Source organism: Cimex lectularius, unplaced genomic scaffold (genome assembly GCF_000648675.2).
Source record: "Cimex lectularius strain Harlan isolate CLEC.00 unplaced genomic scaffold, Clec_2.1 scaffold13, whole genome shotgun sequence".
In the NCBI taxonomy this organism is placed as follows: Eukaryota; Metazoa; Arthropoda; class Insecta; order Hemiptera; family Cimicidae; genus Cimex; species Cimex lectularius.
In genome coordinates this window covers 1,523,129-1,544,252 of record NW_019392649.1, presented here as the reverse complement: position 1 = coordinate 1,544,252, position 21,124 = coordinate 1,523,129, and the positions used below count along the sequence as shown (strand labels likewise).

The 21,124-nt window shown below is 37.4% G+C and overlaps 1 long non-coding RNA gene across 1 annotated transcript; it reads left to right on the top strand.

Annotated features, from left to right (window-relative positions):
- Positions 1-18,041: 18,041 nt before the first annotated feature.
- LOC106664453 lies at positions 18,042-20,117 on the top strand. Its single transcript, XR_001340177.2, has 3 exons — positions 18,042-18,127; positions 18,731-19,776; positions 19,835-20,117. It is a non-coding gene; the product is annotated as an uncharacterized LOC106664453 (long non-coding RNA).
- Positions 20,118-21,124: the final 1,007 nt, after the last annotated feature.

The window sequence follows — 21,124 nt, the reverse complement described above, 5'->3', positions numbered from 1 at the left end:
TAATACTACATAAAATCTAAAACACAGACAAACCAACATACATTTCCATGCCATTCATTCAGGGCCTATCACATAAATTAATCACATTTCTCTCTTCCGATAACTTTAAAATAGCTTTCAAAAGCTATAAAACAATTCACACACTTTTTTCCAAAATTAAAGATCCCACACCAGTAACAAATAAATCTCACATAATTTACAAAATCAATTGATTAAATTGTCCGGCAACTTTCATCGGTATTACATCCCAATATTTGGATAAGAAAGTAAAGCAACATATCTACGATTGCAAACAAACCCAAGCCAAATCCTACAAAACTAGCTACCCACCATTTTGAACTCCAAGACAATTTCGACTTCAACAATCCAAAAATATTACACACAGAACAAAACAAACATAAACGTAACTTTTTATAAATGGTTTGCATCAACAGAGATAAACACAGCATCAATTACAGAACAGATACAAGTAAACTCAGTCGCAGCAACGCTAATGTAATTAACCAACTTCAATACCAATAGCATACACATATCACACAAAACTTATAATGTAACATATAAAACAATCATCACATTCCACTCATCAAACATTTCTACAGTCTAATTCTTCAACAATTTGGCTTTCCTTTCCCTAATTATTCCCGTCTATGTAATCCTGAAAGGATAATCAGGCCCATTACCCACGTTTTTTCCCATTGTCGGCTCGTTTCACCTCAAAGAAGCCGACTCCTCATATAAAAATGTCTTTCTATCCCGACTTCCTTCTCCACCACTTCAAAACCAAAGTCTTATGTGACCGACAGAAATTTTTTTGTCAGCTACAAAGGAGCGAACTCGGTAGTACACAGCATCTCAGCGGGTGTTCCTCAAGGAAGTGTTCTGAGACCTCTCCTTTACATTCTGTACGAGCATGACTTCCCAGCAGATAGCAACATCGAAATAGCCCAATTTGCCGATGACAAAGCTGTGCTGTCCCAAAGTATGTCAGTGATGCAGAATTACTGCCAAAAAAATTGATGATTGGGCATCCAAGTGGAAAATTAAGCTAAATGCAACTCTGGCCCTCATACATAGTACTCGGTGGAACTAATGTACCTCAAGCGCACTCATATTAATACTTCACTTGGACTCGCATCTCACCTGGAATAACCAAATATCCTCATGTATTACGAGTATCATCCGTATTCGCAGTATCAAGCCAATCCTCTCTAGCAATTCTCTCCAAATTCCACTTAAGCGACTCCTTTATCTAGCCTAATAAAACCATCTGGTGTTCTGCATCGGCCTCGCAAATAAAAAGGGGAAAAAAAGAGAGAGAATGTGATACGTAATCTGTAAATTTATTTATTAATTCTCAAATTATTGATCGACGGCAGGATTCACCCTCAAATGCCATGTTAATCACATGTATTGAGTGTGCTGTATATCAGTATGTAGCAAAACATAAAGTGTATGTACACAAGATGTAAATAAAATAATTTTTAAAAAAATTTAAAAATTCAACGTATATTGACATAAAACATCAATATCTCACTGGCACTCTCAACACGACACACAACAATGACAAATCTACACAGAAAACAAACACTTTGAGTGAGTACAAATACTTTCATTGAATCTAAAATTTCTAGCATTTCTAAAATTTCTATAAATTCATTTTTTCCCCACATCCTACATGTATTTGCAAAATTTAAACAATGTTTATAAATCCCAGGGCCTGAAGATGATCTCAATAAAGGTCGAACGTTGGCACGATAAAGAAAATGTTTTTCTAAAATCTACGTCACACCAGACCGCTCTCACGATCTCCAAATAATCACTCTCAATATCATGACATCCAATGTTTCCGATTATAGTACAGAGCATTGTATGTGGAACCGTTATGCCGTTCAAGTACGAATGTCGCGAAAATGCGGTTTACGCCTCGGTGACAATACAGTAGAAACTCGGTCGAGGAGGCGTAAATCGTCGAAGATGGAAAACGACCTTACACTTATTGTATTGCGCGTTATAGCATGAGCCGATTTAAAGACATTGGACACGATGCTCGCAAGCTTTTGGCAGTATTACACCTTCTATGCGTAAAGAAAGTAGATTCAATAAGAATTATATATGGTCATTATTCCCGAGAGTGTGGAGAGCCAGTACGACCTAATTTTCTTTGAAATACAATAGTAACAATTTGTTTATCATAGAAAAACCCATGTCATTGATTTGATCTGTTTTTCAACTGATTCAACAACAGAAATTCCTTCGTATTCCTCTTATTTCTTGTATGTATTACTACAATGTCAAAAAAACTTCGGAATACTACCGCTGTTCGCCAGCAGCCAAATACAAAATGGCGTCGACGAACACCAGCGAAAACAGGAGATATAATTAATAAGAAGATTGCTTCGGAACCAACGGGAATGGAAGAGTCCCGATTGATTAGGAGATGGTTTTAGGAAGAATTAAATGAAGGAATAAATAATGAACGAAAGGAGTAATTGAAGACTCACTGTTTAATGAAATTTCTATGGCTCACAAGATGGACGATGATCGTATTGCGATGATTGCCTGTGAAGGAGATGAAGGCCGGAAAGCGGTGAATGTCTCTGAATGCGATATCGCGCGTTGTGTGGCGATAACCAGGCCAGTGCACCGGCCTGGTTCCAGCAGCGTCGATGATGATGGTGATGGATGATGAATCCAAGTGGCGATGGTAATGAGATGATGCAATCCAGGCGGCGATGCTAGTGAGATGATGGAGTCTTCCGGGGATAATGATTGATGATTCGTTCGTGGGATTATGATGATGGTAGATGGATAAAGGGAGATGAGATATTAAGGGAAAATGGCGATGATAGATTTGGGACCATGCGGTCAGGAGATGGGATGCACGTGGAGTTAAGAATGGGGAGATTCTCTTGTCAATACGCGGACATTTGCGTGGCGATAAATGTCGCAAAGCAATAGCCGGGCGATCTTACACGGTGGTTAATTACTATTGTGCAACACTTAGGTGAGATGACAGGGCGATAGATGTGCACGCTCCGAGAGCTGGCAAAGAAGAGGGCCAAAAAGGCTGGAAGGGTTTTTGAGGTAAAAGGAGGAAAGTGCGTCGTTACGATTGGTAGATTTTGAGAAGATAGGGATTGGTTGTTTACAATCATTTTGACCTACCCATACTAGTTATTTATGACCGTCAGACTGGTTAAGGTTCTCGAAATTTTCAGTAGATGGACAAAACTGGTCGGTGCCTCACCTCCTTAAACCCAGAGCACACCACTGTACATGTAAAATTGTCCAAATTGTCTGACAGGTCGAAATAGTGTAGGTAGGCAGACTGAACTGATCAGAAACGGACTAACTACTGGTTCATCATCCCGTAAACCTCAAAATAATTGTTCCCTTCAAGATTTTGTACTAATCAATATAATGGACGAGTCATTACCTAGATCAGCGAAATTGCAAAAACATGGTTTGCCATTTTCTGATGCCAGGAGTATAATCAGGGTCATTTACCGACACAAACCAATCACAAAATAATTATGACAAAATCCACCGGGTACAGAAAATAATATATAAAGTAATATATTCTCTTTTTATTTCTGAGTTATTATCAATAGTAAAGGATTTAGAATAAAAGGTATTTGTCAATGTGTGGTGATTAGTGACCGTTAATCGATAATTATTCAGAAATCGTGAGATGCGGTCTGGTGTGATGTAGGTTTCAGAAAAACATTTTCTTTATCGTGCCACCGTTTCGATCTTTATTGAGACCATCTTCAGTGCTCAAAGTGTTTGTCTTCTGTGGAATTGTGCTATTGTTGCGTGTCGTGTTGAGAGTGCCAGTTGAGTGTGAGTATTTGTCAATGCCTCGCCCTGCCTATATCCCTGATTGCCAATGAAAATCGCATAATCCAAAATCCGTCGTAAAAACAGAAAATAATTATGACATTATACTCCGGCTCTTGTCTGTTGGTTTTTCTTATTTGTACATTCTTTCTCAATTAAGTAATCCAATTTTTTTCGTATATTTTTATTGAATAAGATGGTACACTGTGGCAGTTCTCTGAACAGGAGGGAAGATGCCACGAACTGCATAACACAAACAAAAAAAAGTTATATTACTTTTTTAAAAACCAAAAATCAACCAATGTAAACAAAATTGTTTTAATTATAGTAAAATTATGCAGGACTGCGAATTTGAATTATTAAAAATTCTTAACTTGTATTCTCGTCTTTTTTCTTTATTGCTCTTATAAATAGTTCGGGATTTGCAATGGTTTGTGTTGGTGCCTCGCCCTGCCTATAACCCTGATAGACAATGCAAATGACGGAATTCAGAAACGCGTCTGACAGACCAAAAAACAGTAAATATAAGCCTAAATGGAAACCACCAGTTTTCACAGTACAAACACATTTCTCAGTACCAAAAATTGATAATTTGATTGTATTACATTACAGTAATAATATCGTGACTTTTCTATGTTTACGAGCATTTTTTGTTTTATATTTATTTTTCTGTTTTGTTTGATACTTTCTATTTATCTATATAAATAAGATATTGAGAGATAAGATAATTGTCTACGCACCCGGGTTTGGTCTTTCAGATGCTTTTCTTCATTTCGTCAGTTGTTAGTTTGCGTCGGTGCCTCACCCTGCTTATAACCCTAATTGCCAATGAAGACGGCGGAATGCAGTTATGCACGAAAAACAGAGAATAAACATAGACCGAAAATGATTGGTAACGAACAAATTACAATGATGGACTGGTCCATTCAGTCATACGTCCAAACCAGCATAATTTTCTTCGCCATGTCCCCGCAGTTTTAGCCTTTCTGGTGCGTTTTAATTTCTCGCCATTCTCTTTGCTGGAAATAGCGGTACCCACCTTTGCCTCGCACTACTTATAACCCCGCGCACTATTACAAGTGGACAACTGGACAACAGCACAATGGCCAGATCAAAATGATCGAAAACGACACAATTACCTATTCTTCACTCATGTTGTTCTTTGACGAAACTCGGCTGATATTCAAAAATAGCTATGATAGTCGTACCAAATCGATCCGGTTTAGGTTCACCATGCGGTACACCCAAGAAAAGATTTCACGATTATTTTCAACACCAAATAGGTAATATCATTATTAAATTGTAGAGTTATTTCTTAAATTAAAAATATGCAGTACATGATTGAATTTACATATATTACGCTTTAACCCTTTGAGATGTCCAAGGTCCATTAATGGGTTGTAATTGCATTGATTGCAAATACCTTGGCAGAATATGGTGAAAGTAGGTCAATTTTGAGGATTAACATTAGAATCTTTCATCTTGCTAGATGTGTACAAAGACCTTTTGACAGCTGCTAAGCGGTTTTTCATAGCCGCGGCCATCAACGACACAAATCGGTTCATCATTCCGCCTCAGAACATCGACAATGCCCACAATCAACCCTAAACCGTTACAGTCAATTGAAAACGAATGTTAAATCCTTGTTAGGAAAATGTGAATTTTATCTCTTCACTAATTAACAATGCTTTGAAATATTTGGAACAAGACTTGAACTTATTTTTTATAAAGGCGCGATGGATTTTGCGACAGTCCTTTATTAAATATACAAAGAAAACATACTCCCATCGTTTTTATATATATGCAAAACTTTTTGACACAGTTTGCCATAATGGTATTGTCAGCCGGATGATGTAATATCACTTGATGATGATAAAAATAGTTCACGCCTATCTCTTATTCAGACAAATCCGAGTCTCCTTTCTATTGTATCCCCCTTTTCCCAACATTGTTGCTGGTGTTTTTCTTGCTCTGTTCTTCAACCCATTCTGTTCCTGTAGTTTTCAGCAGATGTAGACCTTGTCTTAGAACATCTAGATGAAAGGTGTAACTATGTGGTCTGAGTCGTTTAAATAGCTATGTGTGATAATAGACCCTATGGATGTGTCCAGGACTAATGGTAGCCAGGGTGCACGTTGTGCCGAACAAGTTTTATCTTAGGCATGTCGGAACTTAACAATGGGCAAATGTGTACATGGTGTTGGAAAACATCAGAGATGATATCATTAATTTTTTTAAACAATGTCAGAGTAGTCAATAGTAATCTGTTGCCCAATGAGTAACTATAGTTTGTACGATGGTACATGCAAGGGAGCCCTCTTATAATTTGACAAAGATAAATTTTTGGTCTAATATTTTCCCCAAAGAGCCAAGTAATGAGAAGTAATAACATTTTTATAGTGACCGAACCAGCTGGAGGTCTCGCTATACAGAAACTCCACTATATTACTTGATCCCAGAAACAAGCTTCACAACTTCATATAAAGTCTCAATGGACGATAATGGAGAGGAAGAATACAGGAAAGCATCAGGTACAATGATATGGTACACAGATTGCTCCAAAACAAACGAAGGAACCGGATCAGGCGTTTACTGTACAAGCCCAAAACATGAGCAATCAAACTCATTGGGGAAATACACTTCGGTCTTTCAAGCGGAAATACATGCCATCAATGCTTGTGCCCTGGAAAATCTTAAAAGAGGTTACAATGACAAAAAAATCCTCATAAGATCAGATAGCCAAGCAGCTATTAAAGCATTAGCATATAAAAGAATCACATCAAAATTAGTCAGTGAATGCATCCAAAAATCTGGGGGAACACAACAACCTGATGATACCTTGAGTGTCAGGGCACATGGGAATTTTGGGTAACAAGAAAGCAGACAGACTGGCCAGAGAAGAATCTGCAAGACCATACATAGGCCCCGAACCTATTCTTGGGATAGCAAGACCTACTATAGAATCCTCCATCGCAGAATGGATCCAAGCAAAACAAAAGGAGAAGTGGATAAACTCTAGCGGTGCTAGACATAGTAAACTTATGATGAAACAACCCTCACCGATACTGGCAAAAACACTGCTGCAATTGGAGAGGGCCAAACTCAGAGGAGTGGTAGGACTACTAACCGGTCACTGGCATCTGAGAAAACATCTACACAACATGGGCATATAAAGCGATGATCCCATTTGCAGATTATGTGATGAGGAGGAGGAAACAGCCTCATATCATCTTCGAATGCGAAGCAACAGCTCAATGGAGGTTTAACCTAACGTACGGAAAAAACTTAGGGAATTAAATTGCAGCAGCAACTGTCAATGACCTGATACTTCTAAGAAGAAGGATTGAGTCTATTGACTGAACTAAGGAACTAGGAAGGTACAATAAGCCAGAAGGCGGCAATGCCTGGGGAATACAAACTCCGCTTCATAGTATCCTTTTCTACCATACCATACCACTAAACTACTTTATTTAATAAATGTGTGTTTAAATAAAAAATACAAATTAGATAAATTCTGGTTTGTTCAGTTCTGATATATGTCCTGCAGTGCTTCAGATCAGTACTGCATTCAAGGGAAAAAGATATGGCGTTTTAGAGCTATGTCACTAGTATATGGTGGAATGGCAGCTTTGAAATCCAGTGTTATTATTCTTGGAATCAAGTATAAATATGATATTAGATTTGCAATAGACTAATGGGTCTACATGTAGGAAGTTGGCCCACCTAAAATTGTTAATTGGACGAATATATGAAAAGGAGAATATCCAGTTTGGTAATAAAATATGGAATACAGATGAATAATAATGAATTGTTATTTTAGACCATCAAGCGATACAATCGGTGGGATTGACGATTCTAATGTGTTGAAATTCTCACAGGTTTCAGATAAAAATGGTGCAACATACAGCACATGGACGGATTGGGCATTGGTCGAGTTTTACGACAGTCCTATGTAATTGATCGTCGTGACTCTACGCGGTCATCGTTTCCCTTTCCGCCTCTCACCGGTGTGGCCGTCCAAATTAGAGTCGATCCGGAGATAAATCTGTTATTTTTATTCATTAACCCCCATTTTAGGAAAGTTTTCCAATTACTCGGCGAGAGGGCCTTGGGGGTTTAATTAAGCTGGAATTTTAAATACGTGGCCGGTTTAAGTTGGTGGAATCCGAGTGTGGGGGTGGGAGGCCAATTAGGAGGGAATCTCTTCTGATCCGGAGGATATTGATTCCCGTGATTCCTGGTGCCGAAGGGGGGAAGAGAAGGAAAGTACTTCCTATTCCAGAGCAGACCCTACTCGGATTCAGTCAATACCTCACCTCCTCTTTCCAATTCACTTCAAGAGGACCTCCTTAATATCTACACAAAGATCTTCTTTTGCCATATGTGCAGTACAAACATAAAGTAAAATAGACGGTATTTCGACTATTAAAATATTAAACTATCAAAGTATTTTAGTTCATACAGTACAAACAATCACAGAAATATTTCTCATTAATAGAAATTTTATTGTATTATAGTAACATGTTACATGTACAACGAGAGTTCAGCTACTCATCATTACAATTTATAAGCATAATTAAAATGCAAGAATTTCTCATCATTTTAAAAACAAAATCAAATAAATAAGTTTTGCCACTGCAAATAAACAAAAGAAACTGGAAATGAATTTACCAATAAAGTGATCATATTTTAATTATACGTATTTATTACTTTTAATACTATTAACAACTAAGCATATCTCTATTCAGTCGTTTTATTATTATTATATTACGAGTAAAATCGTTTATTTTAGACGACATGCTCCCCTGACGGACAGTGTTTCGTCTAAATTCGGCTTTATGATATTAAATAGTTCCTTTTACTGGGTGTCTACTGGCCAATTTTATAATTATGGAAAGAAAAAACAATAAATAATGAAATAACTAACATATGTACAATTTTTTTCTAAATTGGCAGTCTTCAATGATTTTTAAAAAATGAATAAAAGTATTATGTAGACACCGGCTTTTGGAGGAAACCCTGAACAGGATGTGTGTTTTTAGAGTGTTCTTTTTATCTAAGGTTTTTGGGTGTGATGACAATTAGTGTCACGAGCGGGATACGAACTCACGACCTTTGGCTCAATACGCCGCTGCTATAACCTACTTAAGCTATTGTGACTTGAAGTCTTGGAATAATTAAAATTATGACCACTAGGTAAATAGGGGCTGCTCAGTGTGTTTCACTTGGTGGAAGTGCAGCGCTTGGCCTCTTATAGGGAGCGAGTAGGCATGGCGCCCGACATAAAGACTTTCCTTGGGCACGACAGTACTTTGTTGGGTCCCGTGTTCCGATTTTTAAGGGAAACGGCGGTGTTTCCCCATCTGTAAATATTGTAAATATCCTGCATAAATGTGTAGCTCTACAGTGTGTATGTACATGTTTCTTTGTTTTGGTATATAGCCGTGTGTTTATGTGAATGATTAAGTGCGAGGGCCGATGGCGGAATATCGAGGATCCCATTGGCCCCAGAGTGCGTTGTTGGTTGATATGGTTCCATTTCGATAGCCTTCAGATAAATAAATAATAAATAAAAGTAGGTATTGAAAAATAATTCAATTTGTAATAACAATAGATAATATTACGGCGCCCCCCAAAAATAAGAGGGGTTGGAAAAAGGGGAGGCCAAGGAAAATAGTTGTAGAAAATCTTAAGTAGTCAGTTTAGCTGACTCGTGTTAGGTAAAGGTTGAAATTTTAGATTAATATGGAATCAATCATCCAATGGAATGTGAGAGGACTGAGAAATAATTATTGGTTTTTGAAGAGGATCATGGTGGACCATACTCCTTTTATCATTGCTCTTCAGGAGACTCACCTTAAGAAAATGGAATCCTTTACGTTGAGAGGTTACAACGTTTTTTCTAAAGAAGCTGAAGTTTCTGAAGGAGGTAGAGTTCATGGGGGCGTGGCACTCTATATTCGAAATAATATCCCTCCTAGGAAAATTGACTTAGGTACCAATCTCCAGGCAGTAGCCGTTGAAGTATTTGCTCCGTTAAAATATTCTGTATGTTCAGTATATTTTCCTAATAATTTTTTTTCAGAAGAAGAAGTAAGTAATTTATTTTCGCAACTTCCGTCCCCTGCAATGATTATGGGTGATTTTAATGCTCATTCCTTTACCTGGGGTTGTTCATCAAATAATCGAGGAGGGATGGCTTTGGAAAATATTATTAATAAGGGAAACTGGATAATACTGAATGATGAAACATATACTCATCTGAATGTTTATACCGGGTCAGTTAGTGCAATAGATCTGACAATTGTTTCTCCTTCCCTAGTGACCAATTTTGAATGGAACGTCCTAGAAACGGATGTCCAAAGTGATCACCTCCCCATTAAAATAGAATCTCATATTCGTAAAATTGATTTTGAATTTTGTCCTAAATGGAATACCCGCATGGCAGATTGGAATAAGTATGCTCAACTTGCCCACCTTCCTAACCCATGTAACAACGTCGACATAGACGTTGCCACGTTTACGGAAAAAATTAAAGCTGCTGTTATTACGATTGACCAATTTATGGTGGTCCCTAAACCAAAACACCAACACATTGCTTCTAATAAGCCAGTAAGTCTACTACCATTTTGTAATTTTTTTCAGAAAAGCTCCTATTAAAAATAAATCTTCCAGTTCTAAGTTTTCAAAATACGATTTGGTTTTCGTAACTGCCATTCAACTACCCAACAGCGCCAACGCCATTCTAGGGCCTTTCTTGACGTAAACCAAGCTTTTGATCGACTTCCCTCGACTGCACAATTATGACCGGGTTTCCATGTAATTGGGGGGCAATTTCCTTTCAGGATATTTCCTATTCATGCTGAGGCCCAGGGTAGCGACCTGGCCCAGCAGTATACCAAATTTATACAGTTGACATTCCATCACATTCTCATTTCACCCTACTCACATTTCAGAACGATACAGCTATCACTCTATCTATCTACCTTTCTCTCTCTCTCTCTCTCTCTCTCTCTCTCTCTCTCTCTCTCTCACACACTCTCTCTCTCGACTCCAATCCAGTCATTTCCACTCTAAACCTTGAACATCACCTAGCGTTAATAGAATCTTGGTGTGAAAAAAAATTTAATACAGACAAATCCACCCACATTACCTCCACTGTCCGTAAAAGGAGTAAGTAAATAACAACTGCGGACAAGCGGTGATACCTCGGACTTGACATAGACAAAACACTTGATGAGGAATTCTCACACACTGAAATGTCGAGAAGTTAAGACACGATACAGGGACTTCGTGACAAATGTCCTGATTTCCGTATCAAACATAAAAGGATGCTTTACAACACCGTACTTAAGCCGACTAAGAAACTGGAACATCTGCTTCATCCAAACTGACTAATTCTTAATTTTACGAAAAATCCTTGACATTTTATCAAACAAAACTAAACTACGGACTTAAATATTCTATTAGACCAAGATGAAATCCACTCCCTTTATCAAAAATTTCCCAAAACCGACCCAACCACCGTAAATCAGCACAATCCCACTCGCATCACGACAAATTCCCTCGAATACTCCTCAGCGAGTGAAGGGACCGTGGCCACAAAATCGACTACGAAGTGATAATGACACAAGCATTAATTAAACAGACAGGAATGTACCATCATTGGAATCGGCTGCAGATGGTGATCGAAAAACCTTCTCTGCAATGCAACCAACATGGTGGTTCTCATGGGATTGAGGTCTGGAGTCAATGGGGGAAGGTGTAGATGTGAAATTCCCAGGTTTTTTAAATATTGATGACAACTGCCTCTAGGAGGTCTGGTGTTGTCATCCAGAAATCGAAAATCCTTGCCAATGAAGATCCCTGGTTTGAGGGATGCATTCCTCGATAATTTCTTGGACATAATGTACTACGATGAGGTTGCCTTCAAAATATGGAGTCAACTTCGTCCTCCAGTGTTAAGCACAGCCCAGACATTACACCGCCTGGGGTATTGTTCGCATCCCCTGTTCTCTGTAAACTCTTCGGCGCCATCTATCACTATACAAACAGAAACTCGACTCATCAGTAACTATAACAGCATTCCAATTGGTGTTCTCTTCTAGGCGCTCGCTGCACCATATTCTCTTGACTTGCTAGTGGCGGGCTGATGCTGCGTTTGTGTTCATAAAGGCCTTGCCAAAACGTCTTGTACTTCATTTAGGATCTGACGGGCACTATGGAAAGGATTCCGTCTTGCAGCAATGACAACATTTCTGTCCTCTCTTAGCGTCGTAATGCGATGAGATCCACTACCAGGCCTCCTATTGGCACAAGTAGTAGTTAAGTTAACACTAGCGATTTTGTTGTTTCTTAAAAGAAAATCTGAATTTGCAAGATTGGTCAAAAATCATGCTTGTTAAACCTGGTTTTAACCGACTTCTGAAAAAGCTCAGCTTCGGGAATCACTAACGACTATTTCTGTGCTTAAAAGACGTAGACGGCAGATAAAACAAATGTCCCTAATTAGGCGAACAGTTTAGCTTGTATACAAAGCTTATTGTCGTCGGCTTTTTAATCACGGAGCACAATGGGGTGCCGGAGGCGGTTATTGAGCGCTGTTAAGGCCTCAGTGGTAAGGAAATAAGCACGATTTGTCGTGATCCCGTTGGTTTATTCTCTCGTGAACAAGTGTTATCATATCAGCTATGATAAGGGCCACTGCTCCCGCCTCCTCCCGGCTCCTTTTCTGCCCCTTGTCTGTGATTTACGAGAGCCATACCGTATCTCTGGCTTGCACGAACCACCCACGGGGCTCCCCCGGCAACGTTCACGCCCTGGCTCTTCTCGTTCGGTGAAATTCAATTGATACTTCACACGAACTAGTAAGATTCACTAAGCTGCTACTTTCACATCCTTGAATTATTACATTTTTATAACTTGCGTCTAAATAACTTTTGGTCTACCTAGTAGTGCTCTATAGTGAGCAGCTGTTAGAGAGGAGGAATCTTTCAGAATTTAATTGTTTTATAGAAAGAACAATAATGGGAATCGTGGTGGCTGTCTCGTATGAGCCACCCTAGCGAATTTGGGCCGAATTCCGGCAGAGCACGTGGAATTTCAATTGATAAATACATGTAAAAGGTTTTTTCTTCTTCAATATTTCATTAAAATCTTCAAATTGCTCATTAAATTATGTACTTTTAGGATATATAGACATTAGAAATACAAGTATTTTAAGGAAATGAGGTCCTCAGAAAGAGATTGCTAACCCATTTTCGCGTTAGAATCCTTACGGAATTGTAGGTGACCATCCTAAGTCATAAGATTATTTTGCTGATGGAAAAATTTATTTAGGATTTTTGGATAAATTGGATTTTAAGGTCGTTATGGAGTTTAGTATTTGTTAAGGCGCATTTTTTCTTTTATATTTTATCGTAAATCACGAAGTCTCCTTCCCCCTTTTTTCTCTCTCTTAATTATATATTTTAATGTTTGATTTATGTTTGCATTATTGTTTATTACTATTTTACACATGCATCGGGGATAAATCTTTAATTTTGTTCAAATAATTGTTGATTACGCGATCCATAACGGATTAAGCGGACAAAACAAGAAAGGATTAGCCGTTATCGCGGACCCTTGATCCAGAATGAGACGTCGAGAAGCAGTCTTTGCGCAACTTTGAAATACAGAACATCTATTTCCCGTACATCGGCCTAGCGATTGCAATATCGATTTCGTCGATCGTTCCCATCGTCGATCCCTATACCATCAGGGGTATCTACGGTTTATACCGTGACTTCACCTGGCTGTATTTTCTTTTGATCTTCTTCATCTCATATTTATTTTTTTTTCTTCGTCGTCGTTTTGTCTGGTTTTCTTCATCATCTGTGGCTTCTTCATCATTTGCGACATCACATCTTCAATTTTCATGCCTGCTTCTCCATTTCACTTCATCCTTAAGTTTACTTTATTTTTTATTATTATTTTATTGCATGCAAGTTTATTCGTTAAGTTAATTGAATTCATAGTTAACGTGCACGTCTTTACACGAGTAATGTTATTAAAGTCAATTTTCATTAATTTCTTTTCATTAAAATTTATAATTTTCATTTTGTTTCAATCTGGTCAATCGAATACCATGATCTGGTCAAATGATCGTAATTCAAGAAGTTGTTTAATTTTAATTTATATATAGATCAATAGAAAATTCAATTCAAATCAGTAGAAAAGGGTTTATTTTAATTTTATCTGGTCTTGTTTTATGCTTTTAAATCAAGTAAGAATACATTTATTTTTATATTTTATTATAACAACATATTCTTTATATATGTATAAAAACATATTATTTATAGTTTTATCCGTATACATGTGTGCATGCCATATATTCAAATTTTAGGTATTTTCATTTTATTCAAAAGATAAAAGGGGAAAGTGAAAAGGGGAGTGTTAAATATTCTGGATAACTATCTACTCAATTTAATAATGTATATATTATTTAATTTATTATTATTTAACATATATTATTAATATACAATATATATTAATTTATTAATCTTCTCTGAAATAAATTGAGATCTGGAAAATTAATCCCCACACGGAACCAGTGGGATATTGGGTAAGGAAATCGGTATTTCAAATTAACGAAAGCCCTTCCCCCCAACATAATTTTGGTCCTCCGGGCCGGATCTCAATTAATTTCCTATTAATTATATCTCCCATCATTATTGTTTGTTTTTTTCGTTTTATTATATTTGTGTAAACCCACCTAAAATTTATGGCTCCTAAGGTTCAAACTATGGAAAAAATGGATCAAAACCTAGATAATCTGAAAGATGAGATGCGGGATTTAGCCGACGAAATTCTGGATACCAATCGCTTGGGCTTGGAGGCTCGAGGTGATCCCACAAAAACACCCTTATTTATTGCCAGGTTGTCTCGATTGTATGCTACCCATGACAAATTTATATCGGTTTTCAATGAAATTCGTCGTTATTCAAAAACTTTGAATATTCACTTTTTGGATTATGAACAGCTTAAAACGGAAGTTAAATTGGCATTCTATGTGGCATTGTCCCTGGGAGATCCTTCTCGTTCTTCTCCCTCTACGACGAGAGGATCTACGAGATCGATGTAAGAAGTGTTAGCGATACGTTCAAATTTTGAAGTAGCTTTTTGGAGATAAGTAAGTTTGTTTCTCGTCGATAGCTTGAACTGCCGTCCCATAAGTTTTTCGACTATAGGTCTTGCCTTTACAGACTCATTAAGCGTGAGTCTAGGTAACAAACGCTTTCGGAATTTGAGGATCGGAATACTGTTGTAGAATAATTTGAACTGATTCGGAGTGTAGAAGTGACACTTGCCTTCATCTTTCTTCATTTTCCATTCTCTTCACAAATTTGCTATACATGTGATACGGTATTGTATGTATTGATCTTCCGAAGTAATCGTAAGGTAGTACAGCTGTGTCATTGGATAAAAATGCTAGGAGACAAGTAGGTACTGTTGAGTCATCTGCGGTATAAGAAATGTAGAGGATTGGTCCGAGCACACTGCCCTGCGGTACTCTCCACTCAGTGCAGTAGTCGGATTAATCTAATTCTTGTAGAACCCGAAATGCTTTGGTAAATATGAACGGAGGATTAAGTAGAGGGTGTTAAACTTGTGCCAAATCTATAAAGGTTCCAATTCAGTATTCTTTTTGCTCTAGGGAAGAGGATATATGGTCTATAAGGCATCTCGTCAAAACCGAAACCGAACAGAAACCGAAGTCTGCCCTTCCTTGGTAAAATCGGAAGTTTCTGTCCCAATTTTCCTTTGTATAAGGTGGTAATTAAATGAAAAATGGACAGTATTATTTTCCTTTATACAAGACAAACTTAAAAAGTCTTGCAATTAGATAATACGACAAAGCTTAAACTGGTCCTATTGCCACTTTTTGCCATTTTCCAGGATTATCAATATTTCATTCATTTTTCACCTCCTATTACCTTGGACTATGCCGAAAAACCATTTTTTAACAAATGGAAGGATTGATAAATGTAAAAAGTCCTGAAATTATATAATGCGAAAAATCGAAAACTGGTTCTTTTGCCTATTTTGCTATGTTCCAGGGTTATCGATATTTCATTCATTTTTCACCTCCTATTACCTTGGACTACGTCGAAAAACCATTTTATAACAAATGGAACGATTGATAAATGTAAAAAGTCCTGAAATTAGATAATGCGAAAAATCGAAAACTGGTCCTTTTGCCTCTTTTTGCCATTTTCCAGGGTTATCGATATTTCATTCATTTTCCACCTCCTATTAACTTGGACTAGGCTGAAGAAAACAGTTTATAACAAATGGAACGGTTGAGAAATGTAAAAAATCCTGAACTTAGAAAATTCGAAAAAGCCAAAACTGTTCCTATTGCGACTATTTGCCATTTTCCAGGATTATCAATATTTCATTCATTTTTCACCTCATATTGCCTTGGACTAAGCGGAAAAACCATTTTATAATAAATGGAACGATTGAAAAATGTAAAAAGTCCTGAAATTAGATAATGCGAAAAATCGGAAACTGGTTCTTTTGCCTATTTTGCCATTTTCCAGGATTATCAATATTTCGTTCATTTTTCACCTCCTATTACCTTGGACTAGGCCGAAAAACCATTTTGTAACAAATGGAACGGTTGAGATATGTAAAAATTCCTGAACTTAGATAATACAAAAAAACCCAAAACTGGTCCTTTTGCCACTTTTTGCCATTTTCCAGGATTATTAATATTTCATTCATTTTTCACTTCCTATTACCTTGGACTAAGCCGAGAAACCATTTTGTAACAAATGGAACAATTGATAAATGTAAAAAGTCCTGAAATTAGATAATGCGAAAAATCAAGAACTGGTCCTTTTGCCTCTTTTTGCCATTTTCCAGGTTAACGATATTTCATTAATTTTCCACCTCTTTTTAACTTGGAATAGGATGAACAAACAGTTTATAACAAATGGAACGGTTGACAAATGTAAAAATTCCTGCACTTGGAATATTCTCTTAGAAAAAACATACCTCATCAGAAAGAAAAGTTCATCTTTGTTTGCATAATTGAGATGTGGTTGTTGACATTTTATCAAGTGTATTTCTTTCTGAATCCATTTGTTACGTTCCGCTTTTAGAATTTTTTGGACCTTGCCCATTTGCGGTTCTGATCCAAAGCGTTGGCTGCTTCTGATTTTTATAGTTTGTCAGCCTGTTCTTTTAACGGTACTCAATCAAAGTTGCCTGATTGCGTATTCCCAGATGTTAGGCCTTCGCCAGCTTTGAGTTGAAGGTGTAGAAGTACAAAGCCTTCAGTGCTTCTTTGATGTCTGGCATGTATATCTGTGGCAGCAATGTGTACAAGAAGAAATCTCTCATTAAAGTTAGGATGTTAAACTTACGTTCCGTCATGGCGTACTTTCACAAAAACTTTTAAATTAATGAAGTCAAAGGAGGAACGTTTATTTCCCTTTACAGTTAATACCGATTTGAAATGAGAACAGAAGAAAATTGACACGTCCTCCAGTCAGTGATGTCATTTCGTAAGGAATGCGAAAAATGCCGAGGGGTCCCTTGTGTAAGTGTAAACCCGTGACCGATTCTCCCCTTTTAATCTAAATATTAGACTTTAGAGAAAGCTTCGGGGTCCGGAGCGAATCCGTTTAAATTAAAAAGAAGAAAAAAAAGGATCCGACGGGGTGTCGGACGTGTAAGGGGTTGTAAATGCAGGAGGGCGTGCGACACTTCTTATCTGAGCCACCCTATAATATGACTCCGCAATTGATCCATTATCGGATAATGATTCTGTTATCGCCCTCGCCAAACAACTATTTTGCAACCCATTCGGCCTATTATCACTGAGTTTAATATTTTCCTATTGTACCCTCCATTTGCCCTTTTCTCCCTCGGGGGAAATGTAAAGCTCACTTTCATCCCATTGAGCCGTAAAATTGCTTATTAAAGTCGAGAACTATTACTGACTTGAGTCATTCATTTTCTCTCTCCTAAGATAAATCTAAACAATTTACACAACATGATCAGGAAATTTAATACTTGTACGAACAGGATTTTTTTAAAGACTTGGGGACAAGTTTGGGGACATTTTTTCATGATGATAACCCTGTTGCTATAACTGTTTTATGACTTCTCACATTTTCAATTTAGTTTTACAGCTGGTAATGGTTCTCTTTGTATCTCTTACCATTCCTTAAACCCTCTTGAAAACCGCTTTTCAAGTTTAGAATTACAAAAGCCAGCTAGACCGCACATCTAAATGGTAAGTACTTTTCTCGTTGTTTCTCCTTTAACCATTTCTGAATCCAGACTTTTACACTCCAAAAAAGATTAAAGTTTTCCAAAGTTTTTATTGGAAAGAACATAAATGACAAAAAGTTATTTTCAATTAGATAAAGACGATGAACTCTCCCAGCTCTTTGAATTTTAATCAGTCACTTTGTGTACTTTAATATCACTTTCGTGTCTTCAACGGACGGTAAAAAAAGTAGATATTTATTATTTTTTATTTTATGAATCTTATTCACAATCAATAAGTTTAATTTATAGTTTGTTCGTTTCCAATCGTGATAGTCTGCCTATCCTAGTTGGTTATGTCTGAAATATGAGTTTCGGAATCATTAAAGGTTGGGTATACGATTTTCTGTTTTTATTGTTGTGTCACAAAAATCAATTGATGATGGTAAAAGTGGTGAAACCACCAGGACCAAGGCGGACCACAAAGATCGGAAGGGACCAAACTAGGTTCTCCACCCCGCAGTCGTCAAGAGAACATCTCACAATTTTATTTGTTAGAAAGAGTCAGAAAGATGCCCAATGTAAAAATAAAATTATATTTTATTTAATATTTAATTATTTATTACAGGTTCATCAACCCCTGTACTCAAATGATATCCCGCAATAACAGAGGATAAGCAGGGTGAATCTCAAAATTAAAATAAAATGTTTATCCACATTCGGTAATATAGGTTTTTACTGGAAACAATATTAGAAACCAACCACTGTTGCTTGACCTTAGAAGGTGTAGCACAAACCCATCACTGATGATGCGTTAATCAGCTAGCCCAAAAAAACGAAAACTGAATATATCGAGGGGGTCGCCGAAACGAGTCTGCCAAACCTGCAGCGAGAGTAGGCGGATGATTGTAAACAAATTTCAGGTTGCTTACTTAGAACCAGCAAGAAATCACACAATAACAGCGGTATAAACCAGTATAAAATATTATCCACATTCTGGGACAACAGTTGTTTACTGAAAACTCTATTGGGAAATAATGAGTTATTGCTTCACCCTACTTAAAGCCTTGGCCGATAAAACCGAACAAGGAAAATGGCGAAAATCCTATTTTACTGGAAACTACAGGCACGTTTCGGCTTCTGGTCATATGTTGTACCTCATCCTACATTCTTACTTACAACCCTGACCAAAACAGCGACCAATGAAGATGAAAAGAAATTGAGAGGCGTCTGACAGATTAACTCAGCGAGGATAAACAAACCGGGATGATCAGAAACTAATTATATATCCTTAGCCACAAGTCAGAGTCAACAAAAATCTAGCATTCAGTCCTTCCAATCGAAAGCCGTTAGACAAATTGTCGAAGCACTAACCTCACTATCCACAAAGACATCAGCATTCCTTTTGTCAACGAACTGATCCGATCCAGATGCCAAACCTTCAACACCAACCTTTCGAACCATCCTAACCATTGCTCGAGCTCTCTCCCCTCATTCCCATTTGGACAATCCGCCACGTTGCTTCAACCTCCTCCAAACCTAATCGTACACATTGAGCAATAGCTGGCTCCTCAAAGCATGTGTTCTTCAGGTGCAGTGCTGGCATTAGTGCTAGTGTTGTGTTATGTAATACATTAACATGTACACGTTTGGATCGTATACGATTATGGATAGGTAACAAATAAATCTAAAAGTTCTTCATTATATCATACAAAACGTAATTATTTTTCAGCTTAGTCAGGGAAGATAGGAGGACTTGGATGATCGGAAACAATTTACTAGTTACTCAACCCCAGACACAAAAAATTCACAATAACAGATGGATATGAAAAGGGCGAGGTGCAAACCCACCACTGAAGATGGCTTTAATCAGAGGACAGAGGCCCTTCACCGTGCTTAACCCTGACCGAGAACCGAGCACTGAAGATGGCGAGAAGCCGAAACGGGTCTGCCAGAACTAACCAGCGCGGTTTAGCAGACCAACACCACATGTACATCAATCGGAGACCCCCACAAGGAAAGTTCATATTAAAAAACTTATAACACTATTTTTTTTTCTTTAATAATTAATTAAGGTTTTTAGTTGAGATGAAAAAAAGTTAATGGCACGAGCGGGATTCGAACCCACGATCTTCGGCTAGATACGCCGCTGCTCTACCACTTGAGCTATCGTGACCTCGATCCACTCGGACATCAACTTCCTATCTCAACCCCACCTTATGAGTTTTCCCTCCTTTTTGCCATTTTGCCAAGTGGTAGAGCAGCGGCGTATCTAGCCAAAGATCGTGTGTTCGAATCCCGCTCGTGCCATTAACTTTTCTTCATCTCAACTAAAAGCCTTAATTAATTGTAATTTACTAATTGGTCAAGCGGACCACGAAATTAGTGAAATTATAACAATATGTTGACATATAAAATGACACATACAAACATAAAAACCTAAAATATTCAAGATATAATAACTAAGAACAAAATAAAATAGTCTATTATCTTGTATCACTATATGAAATATGCATGTGTGAAAAAAACTCTCATCTTAATAAATTTTACATTCACATGCCTACATCATTTTTATACACTTGATAGGTCATTATGCAGAGTCATTTACTGCTAGCTAACCAACTGTATTAATCCTTAGTTATTAAGAGAACCGTGGATTTTATATCTGCTTGTCCCTCTTAATCCCTTCCTCTACTCAATCAATTGAAGTAACATATCAAGCAGACTTAAACCAATAAAAATCATAAAATGTGCCAAATTACTCAACTTGTAGTATTGAATTGTAGCGATAGCTTTAAATTGATCATAAATTTTTAAATAAAAACGTATTAACTTTGAACGCAGTTTCTTCGCGTAAGAAATAGATATTAAAATAAATCATAGATGATTTATCACGTATTTCCTCGTTAATCAGGATGATCCTTGTGAAAATATGGGTTTAACAGAGGAAATCCTTTAAGGAAGCTGTGGCCCAGCCATGTTTTGTCCCCCTATCGATTCTAGCCCCACCCTCAATCTTGGA